This window comes from Cottoperca gobio, chromosome 12, assembly GCF_900634415.1.
Source record: "Cottoperca gobio chromosome 12, fCotGob3.1, whole genome shotgun sequence".
In the NCBI taxonomy this organism is placed as follows: domain Eukaryota; kingdom Metazoa; phylum Chordata; class Actinopteri; order Perciformes; family Bovichtidae; genus Cottoperca; species Cottoperca gobio.
The window spans coordinates 16479788-16494947 of NC_041366.1; the positions used below are offsets into that span (position 1 = coordinate 16479788).

At 41.1% G+C, this 15160-nt stretch overlaps 1 protein-coding gene across 4 annotated transcripts in view; it reads right to left on the reverse strand.

Annotated features, from left to right (window-relative positions):
* The window catches only part of arhgap24 (Rho GTPase activating protein 24), an 89757-nt gene that overhangs the window by 70404 nt on the left and 4193 nt on the right, over positions 1-15160 (reverse strand). Inside the window, exons 1-2 of one of the 4 annotated variants that reach the window (XM_029444513.1) lie at positions 9760-9872; positions 8026-8241 (exon numbers count right to left, since the gene is read on the reverse strand). The gene's annotated coding sequence lies outside the window, so the exon portion shown is untranslated. Of the gene's footprint in view, positions 1-8025; positions 8242-9396; positions 9504-9639; positions 9873-15160 lie in introns of those variants that run through there. The other 3 variants (XM_029444511.1, XM_029444515.1, XM_029444514.1) reach the window with 3 other exon arrangements.

The window sequence follows — 15160 nt, forward strand, 5'->3', positions numbered from 1 at the left end:
TGCTCACGCTAAAGTCAATTAACCAGAAGTTATTGTTGCCACAGGTCTGTTAAGTTCTCATTAAATCTTGGCTGGTTGATCAGCGGCCCTTTTATCCAATAATTACTGCTCTCCAGCATCACTGACCTCTCAGACACAGGAAGTCAAACTCAGCGGGAGACCTGCAGACGTTACCTATATTTTGCCTGTGTGGCCCATTAAGTGTGTAAGTGCATCCGTCTGTCTGTGTTTATTCTTTTCACTGTTGGAGTCTCTACGTTTACTCTCTTAGACCCGTCTATTCAAGGGAGTTAAGAGTTACTGACGGTTGTTCTGCTACGATCGCTCCACTGAGTCCATCAATCCAATAAATGTCTTCATTACTTCAGTTATAAAACAGGTAGCTCTGCTCTCCGGCTCTGACCGGCCGAGCCTCGTTCAAAAGCCACGGTGAAATACTCAGTGAACCCGCAGCTGCGACTCCACAACACTCGTTAAAATATTAATATGCCAGTCAAAACGCAATAAGGTGGACGTTTCTTTTTATGATTTCTCCATTCATTTTTATTTACTTGGTGGGTTAACGATGTGAGAAGTTACACATGACGAAGCAGGAGGAGATGATACGGATGGAACTGAAATTAAAAGTTGGGGAAAATCCCAAAACAACGCTGTACTATTTATAAAGAGAGTGAAATGTTTGCTAAAAACAGTGAGTGACAGACACGGTTATTAAAACTGTAGGATGAACAGGTAACGCACATAATTGACCGACTAGTAATTCCAGGTGTTTTTCATCTGAAATGGATGAATCATCACAATCAGGCTTTAGTGCAGGCAGACCAGACAATCTCCGGCACTAAATACAAACACTAGACCTTCTAGCAAATAACTCTGTGCAACAAAATCTGGCTCAGAGAGCTACGGTATAAAAGGCAGACAACAAAGACAAGAATGCTCCGCTTTTTTGACTCGCACAGCAAATCCATCAAAACTTACAAGATCCCTAAAACAAAAAACAACAAGAAAGCCTCCAGTGATTTATGTGCAAACAGCTGGAAAACACACGCTGTCCCGTCACGTATTCGCAAGGAATACCTGTCACTGCTGCTGCCTGATGCAGAGACCTTTTATCTTCATCCAAGAAGAACTCCCATGTATAAAGTTTCATTAAATATCCTCTGCCAAAAAACCTGCTGCCAGTCCGAGTCATAAAATCTACAGAAACATGAGATGGGGAAAGGTTTTTTTCTTTTAAAAAAAAGAGAATAAAATGCCAAAGCAATTACTGTGAAATCTTATAAAAGATTGAAGGGCACACAGTCCTCTGTTAAAATGTATGAAATGGTTCAAACATGTAAATAACTTCCAATTACAATCTCTGCCCTAATTCATTGTTTTCACCTTGTGGGTCACATACAAAATATTGTACGTTATATACACACACACACAATACTGTATTTATATGGACAACCATCACAAAATGCACCTTAATGATGCACTGAATGTCTAACTCATAAAAGGGTTCCTCCTCTGCAGTGCAGAATGTTTCTCAATGTCTTTATTTAACCTTATGAAATCCAAGAAATGGCTTAATGCAACCCATCAAAGTCAGAGCGCTGCCTCGACTGTACACGTTTTATGGATTCATCTTCTTCTCAGGCCAATAATAAAACTAAACACGTTCAGATATGAAGCACTGTGTCACTCTAGGGCATACTCACGTTTTTCAAGTTGTGGTATAGGTACAATATTATTCATTTTTAAAAATCACAAATACGCTGACAGTTGATTTTTATGTAAAGTGCTGTATATTGGACACATAATGTATGCACATGCGCTAAATTCCAAGATATGAGTTTCACATCTTATTAGGCTCGAACTCCCAGTTCCAGTACATCTACACCTGTAAAACTAGAGCACAGCTGCAGGAGGCTTCACTACTTTCCTGCGCATCAACTATTTCCCAGTTAAATGAGTTTGCAGCTAGTTCAGACGGACCCTCGGCTACAGTAGAGTGCCACCTTCAAAACTAGAGCGCAGCTGCACCGACAGAGAACAGAGAGAAACCATATTCCTGCTCCATCAACTATTCTTACACGGTAGTTGTGACATCTCAGAAGGAGACTGCCTGGAGTCTTAGATGATTAAACAACCCCATGACGTGAAAAAAGGAAATGACACAGATATTCTGTAAACAAGGTGTGTAGGATGCACGAAAGCAAATGTCATGACAGCCTGCCTACAACATTATGATATACTTTGTGTAAAGTTTAGTTCAGAGAGGAGATCCCAGAAAGAAGCTGCGTTCTGTTTTACTACAACATGCATCAGTAGAGATCCCACGTTAATGCCACACCAGTGTCTTTATATTACCCACTTCCCCTCGTGTACTGCAATAAAGCAAGGTAACACGCATATAGTGTGTATTGATATGTCCCTTCCTGCTACTCATTAAGCTCTCCCTAAAGCTTATGAATGAAGTACCTTGCTGATACAAGCTATACTAACCTCATGGCTTTGATTTATTGTTCAGTTTCTTCACAAAGCAGAAATGAAGATGAACTAAATTTATAGACTACAGAACTAGAACGTCTCCTTTTGTGCATTTCTGATACCCGATTCTGCAGTCAGCTCTCCCTTCAGGGCGTCGGAGAGGACACAGTGGCATGGATTATATGAACTGATACTGCTGATACACATTTTTGTCTGACAGGTCACTTATGTTGCTGACTGGGGACTGACTGAGCAGTGAGCTGCCACACAAAATAAGAAGCGTAGTTTGCATTACAGTTCCTCAAAATGTCTGTCAGCTCGTCCACATTTGCTACAATTAATTTGTAATCTGGCAAGGATAGGAATTATAAGACTCAGGTAAAAAAACATTTATCAATATCACTACAGAAGGTTATTACCGCCTGATGTCAAAATCCTTTCTGAAAACAGCTGCCTGTTTAAAACGATGTGGTTGGGAGGACTGTTGTCCTAGTTTACATTTTCTTACTTTGAGTGGCTACAATGAAAATCACATATTAACAACAAATCAGATGGCAACGTGCATGTGAAAGGGGACCCGACCCACAGAAGGGACAACGCAGAAGCTAAAACGTGTAGCCAATGTAAAGTATTTTAAAGTCCGACACGGCCTTTTGCCCGGGGGACACAAACTGAAACCTTTTGTGTGTGAAGAATTTTGATGCGATTCCTAACAGCTCCTGCACCAGCTGCAGACTCACGTCTTGTGAGGAAATGTGCCCCCCCCCCCCTCCCCTCCCACTTGTACAAACCCTTCACCTGCACATACCTAAAATGTTAATTAGTTACTACCAACAGGCACTGGGGACAGAGAAAGGGTTCAGAAAACTTGCATGAACTCGTTGAGAGTCCAGTGAGAGTTAATTGACTTTTCCATCCATCAATACAGAGCTCATTAGACATGCAGTCACCACACAGGGAATAGCCATTTATTAATGTATTAAGCCTGCTAAAGAAAATGCCTCCGTCTAGATATTATTGTCTCACCAGAGTAATGATGTCAGGAATAAGAGAAGCGGCCGTGTTTGGCATTCAGCATGCCACTCATGCAGACGTTTGTGACGGAGACTTAATGTAACACTTAAATGTAAAGTCTGCGTTTGGATCCGTGACCAGAAGATGATGTCAGTTGTACGTTTAATGACGTACACGAGCGGGCGTTTGGATAATGTCCACATTCCTCTGACATTCAAGTCGGATCACGCCTGGATGTGATGCGACTCGCCGCCAACCTTCACGCCGTACAAGTGCACACATAAGTATACACGCTGCTCTGATCAGAGGGCACTTGTAGAAGTCACAAGTGTGATCATCGTCCGTGTCAAAAGTGCCTCCAGAGTTACTGCAGCAGTGACGTTCAGACAAACGGTACAGTGTTAATGTTTCACAGTATTCCAGTATGAATGATTACAGAACTGCAGTGGCATTTTATTTACTCCCGTTAAATGTCAAGGTCAAACGGTTTCCAGCTCAAGCATGGAAAACAAAGTCTTTTCAGTGCATTACTGCACAGTTGCATAATTGATTTAATGCAATTTCTCATTAAACTCATTTTTCTTTAGATCATTTTGTCCGAGTTCAGACACGCCGCCCTCGTGCTATGAATATTAAAATGGAATAACTTGTAAGAATTGTTGTGGCTAGAATCGTAATCTCCTAATCTCATTTTAATAAGGTATCGCATTTCTAAATATATTATAATAAAGTGAAATAGATTGAACGTATTCATTCACAATTCTCTCATTCATTCATAATGTTACCTCGCTCACGTCCCTGGAATACAGACACAATGCTAAGTGGTTTAAATTACAATAATCGTACCATTTCACCCGCAGAATCAATACGCTCTTTGTTAATAGCTCGGCCAGATGAAATCTCAGTACATGTTTGTGTGACTGTGTGAGAATGTGAACAAGTACATGCATGCTTGTGCGTGCATACATCTCCAGTGGGTGAGCAAGGGCAGGCAGATGGCATGTTGACGCTAAGCCCACACGTGCCGAACCCTACGCATGCTTTTCGGTGACCCTTCACCTCCATCTGACTCCCATTCCTCAGATTCCACGAGTTGCTCAGAGAGGTTTGGCCCGACTGTATGGGACACAACATGGTCCCCTGTATTGACAATAATATTATTATCATGTTATCTACAAACATCTGAATTCCTAATCTCAGTTTATGTCATGTGAAGTTGTGGAGTTGTACGGGTAATGCCACCTTTATTTCCTTAGGACCAGTTTAGTCTGTTTAACTTTAGAATGTTTACTATGTGTATTATTGCACATACAAAAGACAACAACATAATGAACACGTGCAGCCCAATAGAGCAAAGTGGCCAAAAACAATCTGTTATTGCGGTTTTACAAGTTGGTTATGTTTAAGCAACTAAACTACTTGGTTCGGGTTTAGCAAAGATTGTGCACAGGGTTAAAAAAGGAACCAATTTTAAAAAGCCACAAGACCAAACGAGGTCGCGTATCAGGAAATGTGGCCTTTAAATATGTGACTGTCCGTGTCTAATCAGTACGAGATTTGTTGGCGTCTGTTTCCATAGGCAACAGAGAGGAGCAGATGTTCCTTCTCCCGCTGAGGAAGCAGCAATTAGTCTAATGTGACAGGTAACAAATGAAGACTTCACAGCACATGAGAGAATTAATTAATAGCGGATCTAAATATGGCTTCACACCCGTTCGTTTTACGGTTTAGGACAGCGAGATTTAACTTCAATGCACACACTCTAAGTTACATCTTGCTCCTCTTGAACGTCAGTGTTAGAGGCTAGGAACAACGTCATCGCTCTGTCCTCTTTGCCTTACACATGTCCTTTCTTTCAGACTAGTTATCTTGTATTCTGTTGGGTGCTGTGTCTTGTTTGGGTTGTTTTTGTGCCATGCTGCTCTGCTTTTGGAGGTCACAAAGATTTAAGGACTTTTGAAAGCACTGCTTTGTGCCTGACCTAGTTCTATTGAAATTCCCATTCTCTGCCAAACGTAGCAGTTCTAGGTGTGTGAAATTTATGTTGGCTTGGTTTCAGAAGTAGCAAAGAATAGACAAAACATCGAAGAGTAGCTGAAGTTGTAGGGACATTAATGAAGAATATTTCTGGGTAGATAAATATAGATGGCAAGAATATTTCAAAGGGAAACAAATTATTTCCTGTCATTGTCTGTAAATTATTAAGAAGAACTGCTTCACAGCATCATTCCCTCAGGATATTCACAGCTCCAAGGCAAACTTGTTGCTGGTGCCCCCGTTTTAAATATGCAACCCAGAAATAGCAGTGAATAGTATCTCCGCTCCCTGTATCTGGCCCGTGGCCCACCTTCAGGTCTGGAGCTTTAACCTTCAGAGACTTCTGCTGCTGCTGCTGTGTGTGGCTCGGGTCCGGCTGAGCTGACCTTGCTGGGAAATCAGCCAAACAAAGATGTGTGTGTGTGTGTGTAGAGGAGCAGAATGAAGATTTCAATTGTGCTCAAGTTGTGTTCAAGTTTCCTCTGGAAAAAGAGGATACTGTTTGGGTTATTAGAAATGTTTGTGGTCCTTTGTGGATTATATACAAAGAACAGAGCTTCTGGTGTGAAACAGCTGGCTTTTACAATCTCAACATGGTAACACTGCACACACACAATAACAGTGCCGTTACCAGCGAATCAGGAAACAAATCAGGAAATAATTGAGAGATCTGTGAATCTGCATACTGCCCTTAGTTTAGCATAAAGGCTTGGACCGGGGCAAACAGCTAGCCTGGCGCTGCTCGAAGATAAAAACAAAACATCAGTACATCCAGAAGCTATTTCCCCTACGCCTTTAATATCGTCAGTCGTCTCTGGCTCCCTGACTCTCAATCCCAGCAAACTGATCCCTGAGCAGCCCTAAAAACACAAGTAACATAAATCAATGACAACAGATTCTAATTTCTCTGCATCCCAGTTGTCTGTTCAACTTCAAAAGACATGTTGCTAAAAAATCAAACCCTGCAGAGCCTTATTGAACTCTCTGTGATTTGTCTTTGTAATGAGAATCAAACGTCCGTCTGTCTGCTTCTTTGTTCAGTCTACACATGCTCAGTGAGAGCGGCTGCCCGGCTACAGTAACGTTAGAGATGGCCTTATTGTCGGCATCACTCAGCGTCTCCTCTTCTTTCAGGAAAGCTTTGTCAAAACAACCCGAGTCATTTTGGGTTCTCGCTTTGGCTGCGACGATGCATCTGCTCATTATTCCACGTGTTGGGCCAAACATTTACACAAGATGCATCATGCATCATATAAAGCCGTCACGCTCTGCATTATATACCTTTAAATAAACGTTTTCACTATTTGTATGTGCTACGATGCACAATAGCTTTTATTTCATTCATTCCAGTTTTATATTAATTAGTTCGGAACTTAAATGTCCACAATATGGAACAAATATATCTGGCTTCACAAAACACAATTTTAGTTTTTTGCCATATTGGATTTATAACAATCCCTTTTCATCTTTACCTGAAACAAACTCTTTGTGTTTTGATCTCATTGATTCCAGGGTACAGAGACAATCGGGGGTGACAAAGTAGAGGATTACTTCACCTCCTATAAAAGCACATGTGGGAGTCCCGACCATCTGTAATGGGATCTACAGTCTGAGGCAGAGTTGTATCATAGGGCGATCTTTGTGCCGGGAAGAGAATTCTGAAACGTGTTAATGTGTTTGAGAGGTTTGATATTTTTTTAAACTGATGTTTGGTCATGTCCGAGGTCTCAATGGTTGTAATAATAACTTTAGCCTCATTATAGGACTTCCTGACTTAATACATGTTAAGCTAATTAACATTAAAACACATTTATTCACATTCACTCCTGGACTGGACAAAGAGCTGTGTGTCCAGATGTGACTCATTCCCTCCTGTGTCTCCGTGTGCCAATGAGCTAGAATGTTTTAACTTGTTCCAAATCAATTAACTCGACTCATGATGCATTAAGGCCAGGAATGCCAATTTCCAACATGCAAACTTTCCAGGTGCACGACGACTAACGTAAACAAAAACCATGGCTGACCGTGACAAAAGTCACTACATTTTGTACATTTCCTAATGTTTTCACATGTTTTTAATCTTGAGAAGACAACTTTCAGAGAATGTTTATTCGTAACTAGCTACCTAATAATATTGGCAAAATGTTTTGACACAGGGAAGCAAATAATTACACACCATTTCAACCTGTAGCGTGCACCTTCCGGATCCACTGTTTATACACAATGTCTTCAAGTTCGTCATGTGTTCGAAGATAACAAGTGAGTCGACTGCTGGAATCACATTCATCTGCCAGCTTGATCGGCTCAGAAGAGATTACCTTGCTTTGTTGATTAACAACAGAACATAATTGTACAGCAGCTCAAACTCAATTATTGTTTTTGTGTATTTCCATTTACTTAGTTCTGGTATTTGATAATGCACAAAAGGATTATTGTGAATATGCATTGTACTAATACAAGTAACCATATGTGTCACTTTTAGTGTGTCGGCAGCCTTACCAGTGCCTTGGTCTCCTCCTCGTCTTTGTAATAGTGGAGCTGGTCCCCTCGGAGAACAAACCAGCGACTGTGCCAACTCTTCACAAAACCTCCTTGCTTCCTGAGCCACCCACACCTGATGACACTCGGCCTCTGGATCTCTGTGCTGGCCTGACCTCCACTGCGCTTGGGACTGCTGTGGGACACACACTGGTCGTCCATTTCAGCAACTCTAATCTGCAAGAAATAAAACAATACAAATAAAAAGGTTAGATTTGTTGAGAATTGCAGAAGTTGTCAGTTCCAAGTAGGCAAAAGGTGACGAGAGTAAAGAAATAAGTTCTGCAACATTCATAAATGCTCTTTTTTCAAATTCAGTACGGGTATTTAGAACAGAAATTATAGTCCAGTCATTCAAAAGCTTAAAAACTCCAAGCATTCAGCTACATTTCAACCAAAAGACACATGTACTTGAACACAAATGTGGCAGCAACAAGTCTGTACATTTAAACTACTCTTTCAGTTCATTAAATAAAAAAAATCTTCTTCCAGTAGAGTCTGTTTTTTCCAAATGTCATTTTCCGTTTGAACAAAATGAGTCACCTGTCGTTCTCAAAACCTCAGCGAATAACACCTTAAAAGATGTGTGCGTGTGTTTTTGTTTTTGGGTTATGGAACTTGAGGCAGACAGAATGTTGAGTGTTGAGCGAGTGCAAGGAGACGAGGGCAGAAGGGGAAGTGTGGGAGGAGGAATTCATGAACCAGATCAAAAAGAGCACGGGCCAAACCTCTAATCTCTTTTATCCATTTCTTGTGTCACCCACCTACACGGTGGCCTCTCAGTCTCTTGCGTCTGTATAACATTCTGTCTCTCAGTTTCTATGAGCCCTCAATCTTTTAAACTGTTTTGAAGCTTTTACACGACAGAACCCTTATTATTCAAGTGACAAAATCTAATCTGGAGTCGGTGCTGCATGGCAAGTGTATAGTTTTGTTTAAACAACTAAAACCACATTGTTATGGTTATAAGATTGTTGATCATAGCAAATAACTTATTTTAGGCCATGCTTGCTGCACAGTTCTATGGATGACAATGTCAGACGGTCAGTTGGTCCACCACTTTGGCCTGGACTGAACTATATCAACCACCTTTAGATGGATGGTCCTTTAATGTCCTGGAGAAGATGTATTGAAATAACTTTGATGATCCTCTGACTGTTCATCTACTCAAGCACCAGCATCAGCATCAGGCTAGAATCCAGCACTTTGATTTATAACTAAATACCAGCAAATATTTAGTTATTTGTGGCAGAAATCACCTTTAACTTTGCAGGACCGACCTTGCATCACATACACACATATATATATATATATGCATAGCTAGGTGCTCACCTGTCACCTGCCTTTTCCACAGCAGACATTTTGACCAGGAAAACACAGGTGTTACTAATATCATTAATTCCACCCGGTATTGTGCATGCACGCACACTAGCTTTGCTTACAGGGACTTACATGTAACAGAGCTATTAGTTTCACTTTGACAAGTCACAATGTCTGCTGTAAAAAAAAAAAAAAGTTCGAAATCTATGCCGTGGTTTCAAAATAAAATGTCGCCTCGTGCGTGCATCTGCTCACCAAGGGAGGAGGCACAATCCATCCTACAGCCAGTTAGCTTTCCAACTCCTGGCAACGAGACAGAAAGTCACAGTTGACCCGTCCTATAGAGCCGGATAAACCTCCACCCCGTAAACACACCTGCAAATCACCCGCCTCCCGGGAAGTCCATGGGTGCTTCCTTGACTTCACCCCCTGGAGACGTCTGCAGCTGCGCACTGGCCGCTGCGCACTGGCCGGCCGGACGGATTGTGTATTAGACGCAAAACAAAAGGCGTCACTTGTTTTTGTGTTTGTTGGCTAATTTATGTATTAAATCGCAAACCGGTTGTTTTTTTTGCACATGGGAGAAGTTATCCTTCAGGGCTCTCTGTCTAAAGGGTCTATGTCAACCCTAATCATGATCTTTTCTTGATGTTTGTTGCCTAAAGGAGAGTTCTGTCAGAAAGCCCTAAAGACTAAGTTCTCCAATGTGCTGTATTTTTTGTTGTTGTTGTGTTTTAGTTTTCTGCTGAGACATGTACTCAAAACGCGTTTAATGTACATGGCAGGTTGAACTTGACCTGCCATGTAGGAACTTGATCTTTTTTAACAACTAGGCCCCCCTGCTTCCTTTTTATACAGTTACACATACAAACAAATGGGAGAAATATCCTTGGCTGGACCTAAAACCTTCACACACTTCAATACATATACAGTACATACATTAGTACACTCATAAACAACACCACCCATGCAATAAATCATCCTACACACATTGTTTCCATGTGCATAATAGACACAATAGACCTCTGCATCATCCAGTAGCATATGCTACTACTGCTACATATTGCTGCTGTCAGCTTTAAGCATTGGCTGAGCTTGCCCTTGGTGGAAGTCCAAACAACCCACAGGTCCAGATGAGCACCAGATGCAGCCCAGCAGTGTTCCAGGCAGCAGTGGAACAAGTGCAACAGGGCTGCTGTTGTGATTTCAAAAGTGTCTCTGGTACCATGCACACAGTCAAAGCAAGCGTGTCCTGTATGCATGTTCATGCACAAACATGCTAAATACTCTCCTCTTAGAAAATCGAAGCTTTTACTCGTCTTGCATTATGGAAGCCGTAACCTACTCATTATATTTTGTCCATCTCTACTTCATCTTTGCTCAGCTTGATTGATGTGAGAGTAAAATGTGGACAGTGGTCTAATTTCAACAGCGGTGAAAGCTATCATCTGAGCTGCAGAAAATGTTTCATTTTTGTGGGATATGGGAGGCAATTACCTCTGTAACCCTGCTGCTTCCTATACACTCTTAATTTAAACAATCTGCAAGCACACCCACACACACATACACACACACAGTATGAATCACAATCTAGGGTTGGTACACCATCTGTTGATGGAGTCACCTGCTGTGTTGCCAGTCTGGTGCCACAGCCTCTTTACAACTTCATGCCTCCTGCACAGGGAATAGTTAACAGCTCTGCTGGGACTGGCTTGTGCTGCTGCGGAGGGAAATGGTAAATAACTTAAGGGTTTCCTAATGTGAATACCTTGGAGCCAGCTGAGAGTAGAAACACTATTTCAAATGTACATTACACTGTGGTCCAGTCCAGAGGTAATAAATAGCCACACAGGGATAGAAGGCATAATCATTTCTAAATCTATAAATCAAATGGAGAAAGATTAGAAGTGAAGTTAGTGGTTTCTTTGGCCCACGCAGGGACAGCATGATGAATTGTGACCTTTTTAGAAATACTCTTTTTAATTTTTATGTTACTGCTTAAAACTAGTTTGTGGGTTCAAGCAGACATATCGATCAGAATCATGGGGAAATGATGTGTTAACAACAGCCATAAAGTAATGAATCCTATATCTTATGAACAACATGGTGGAATAAGCAACTGCTTTCAAGCATTAGAAGGTGACAAACAGGAGAAGACATCACATTTCAGTCTTTTAGTCACGCAAGTGGTGTAGCTCAGTCGGTCCACCACTTTATTCCAGGCTGAGATGTCCCAACAACAATTTGCTTGGCATTCAATATCATTAAGATCTTCATGGCCCACAGAGGATAAATCATAATGATTGGAGATCCCCTGACTTTTCTTCTAGCGCCACCATGAGGTTACAAGATAACAGTTCTAACCGTGATCTGGTGATCAAACGAACCAGCCTGAAAGGCAACGTCCATTGTTTATAAAAAAAACGCTTTGCATATGAAAACTTGTCATATGGATTGCAAGAAGGCTAGGTATCGTTTCGCTTTCTAGATTAAGCTGCCAAAACATGACAAAATACAGAAGTACAGAATGAACAGTTGTGGATTCTCAGCCCCCGCTGCTTGTTGACTCAGATAAGATCCAAAAGAGGGAACTGATCCCTTTCTCACTGACTCACTCTTCTTGCTTTGCTTTTTGCTTACTATACAGTTTCGTAGCCGGCACAACTATCACAGTCTAGGTACATGTTATTGCACAAAAGCTAGTGCACGTTTGAAAAATATATCACAGTAACACTTGTTGCTTAAAAAGGCCAATAAGCTAGCTCGCAAAGCAAATACATTTCTATTAGGTTAATATACCTTTTATATATTTATATATATATATATATATATATATATATATATATATATATATATATATATAAAGGCAAGATAGTTTTCAAACCCGTATTTTATATGTAGCCATTGATTTTGCAGACACTTCTCCACTGAACCTCCCGATGATGCTGTATGTGGTTGCGAGCGCATTCATGAAGCAATTGCAAAGTCTCTGCAAGAACACATCAGTCAACCTGACTGTTTTCTCCATTCAGCACATTGAAAACAGCCTCTCAGAGGGGCATTCTGTGTCCTTGTATAACACCTGTGTGTGTCTGTATGTGTGTCTGTACTGTGTCTTTGTGTGTGGCAGTACATACATAATATTTCCCCATGATGACGACGAGGTTGAAAAAGGAACAGAGAAATACTACTTTACAGTAGTAGAAATGTGATATTTCTAAGGTGCAATCTATTGCCATCGCTGGAGGATAACTAACCGTGGGATGAAACTCTTCTAACATGCTACACAGAAAAAGTAAACATGACACGAAGCCCAATTTTCTTCTTTAAGTTTGGTCACGACATCAAGTCTGACTTCTAGAATAATGAACGTGTCAGGATGATGGAGCATTTCATTTCCAAAGCGGCAAGCGCTCTTCGTTACCATCTGCTCTTGTCTTTTCTTGAGTTTCAGAAGATCCCAGAGTTTTCTCACAGCACGCCTGAGAACTTTGACCATAAGAAGTCAGTGGGAAGAGACCCTCTGACCTTCACTATAAAACAAAGAAACAGCTCAGTATACAGCAGAGACAGCCAAACACAGAAACGCACTTCCACATACCACTTACACACTCGAAAGGAAAACACAAAGATAGTCACGAATCAGCCCCCTGAGGTTTTGTGGCATGCACTGTAATTTCTTAGCGGGATGCAATACATTTGTGGCTCTGCGGCAGTCGAATAAAAATAAATACAATCTACAAGCAACAGAAAAAATGGATGGACTGACTTTTCTATGAGGGGGACAACTCTTTCAAAACACCATTATTGTTTGTTTCCATATCTGCACAGGTATTAGTATTCTCTGTCTGTCTGTGTCCATCAGTAAAATGTATGCTGAGCAAAGCCGCCTCAGGATCAGGGACGCCTTGTTGTTGGTTGGAAAATATGTGTCTGTCGGTGAAATCATAAAATAGAGCTACTGGTAAGTCTTTAGCGATGAAAGCTGTTCAGAGCAGCCCAAAAGGCACTGAACTGTGTTATAAATCATGTTTAATTGTTTCCTGGGACACAAGCATTTGATGTAAAGTGATGATGAACCTCCGCATGATTTAAAAATAAAAGGGGGTTCTGTGTTTTGTCGAGTGCTCCAGGAGAACTCAGCGTGCAGTGATACACATTAGTGAAGTGTTTTCCTCATGTGTAAATGATGTCAGAAGCTCCATATGTTGGCTACATCATTAATAACTTTATATTCGTACACAGAGGAAATAAGGCTATCTAGAAGTTTCTAAAAGAAAGGAAGTTTGATTGGAAAATGGCTGAAACGTAATACTGCAGACCTTCTTGTCCACACAGGACTCGTCTCACAGCATCAGGAGGCTGCTAGTTGTCAGTGCTTGCACAGAGTGTTTGTTCCCCGTATGGGAAAGTACTGAAGCCAACAGAAAGCCTGAACTGCTGTTTGACATGGCTTTGTTTGAATTCAGCTGCTTTGGAGCAAAGGATATTGAGTTTGGCTCGTCCTTTGGGAAATTAATCTGGGAAGTCTAACCCTAGGGAAGATGTTTTGGGGGATAAAAATACAGTTATCTAAATCATATATTTTAGGCTGCAAAAAGAAGAGAATTCAATTCCCGTAATTGGAACTTTGCTGACTGTCGCCCAAACTGTCAAAATTGTTGGTGTCGGGTAGGGACAGTGGCAGGAAATCTTCTGGGACCACGGGAAGTGGCCGGTCACAACAGCCACAAGGGAGCACTCTGTGGAGAAGGAAGTGCACTCAACAAATTTGGATCTGCTGCCTTTTTCCCATCCTGTGGTTGCTATAAAGCATCGCAGGCCGATATGGTAAGCATGAATGTGCTAAATGCATCTTACAGACCTGTACCAATGTTTTAGTTATCTTTGGAACAATGTGTCCTTGAAATAATAACTTTTGCTGGCAGATTTCATTAGCTGTAGCTCTCTAGCTAATTAAGCTAACATTAGCTCCATGAGGTGGTTGAAAACCCGACTGACTTAGCTTAATGGGGGTCTTAAATATGCACTCGATGGGTACATAAGTTATATTGTGCTAAAAGACTGAGGCTAAAGTTGTATATCCCAGGCAGTCGAGCATCCTCACCAGTTGATTATCCATATCCAAGACATGAAAATATAGAAACAGCATTTTTCTTGTATTGCTGTGTAGATTTGAGTCCTAATATTATATTGTATGATAAGAAAAAGATTACCCTCTTTGGCTGCTCAGTTTACATACTTGCTAATGTTTGCATACCGTTTATTTCAATTTATAATGTTACAAAAATGATTTTAAGAGTAACTGAAGTGTTTGGTAAACATAATGCTGTCATGGGTAACACGTCCGGCTGGGGTTGTGGGAATGTCAACTTCCCCCAATTTAACAAGGAGATGCTATAACGTTAGCCCAAACTCGTGAACAGGGCTTTTTTTTTCAACATAACCTGAAACTCCACAAACTGGATTGCAACTACTCTTTAATTTCACGACTAGTTTAATCTGAATGCGCCACTTTTGTTAGCTCATCTGTCTCCAAAGGCGGAGTCCCGGGGATCGAATCCAACCCGTGACCATTTGCTGCATGTCATCCCCTCTCTCTCTCCCCCTTTCTTAATCTCATGCTGTACTATCATTAAAGGCTAAAAAAGCCCAAATAATAATCTTTTAATCTTATTTTTCTCTTCAACACGCCTCTTCAACATGTGGCGATATCCACAACTTGACAGGCCGTAACTTACGGTTGCTAAATTATGATTGGACAAGAGCTGTTCAT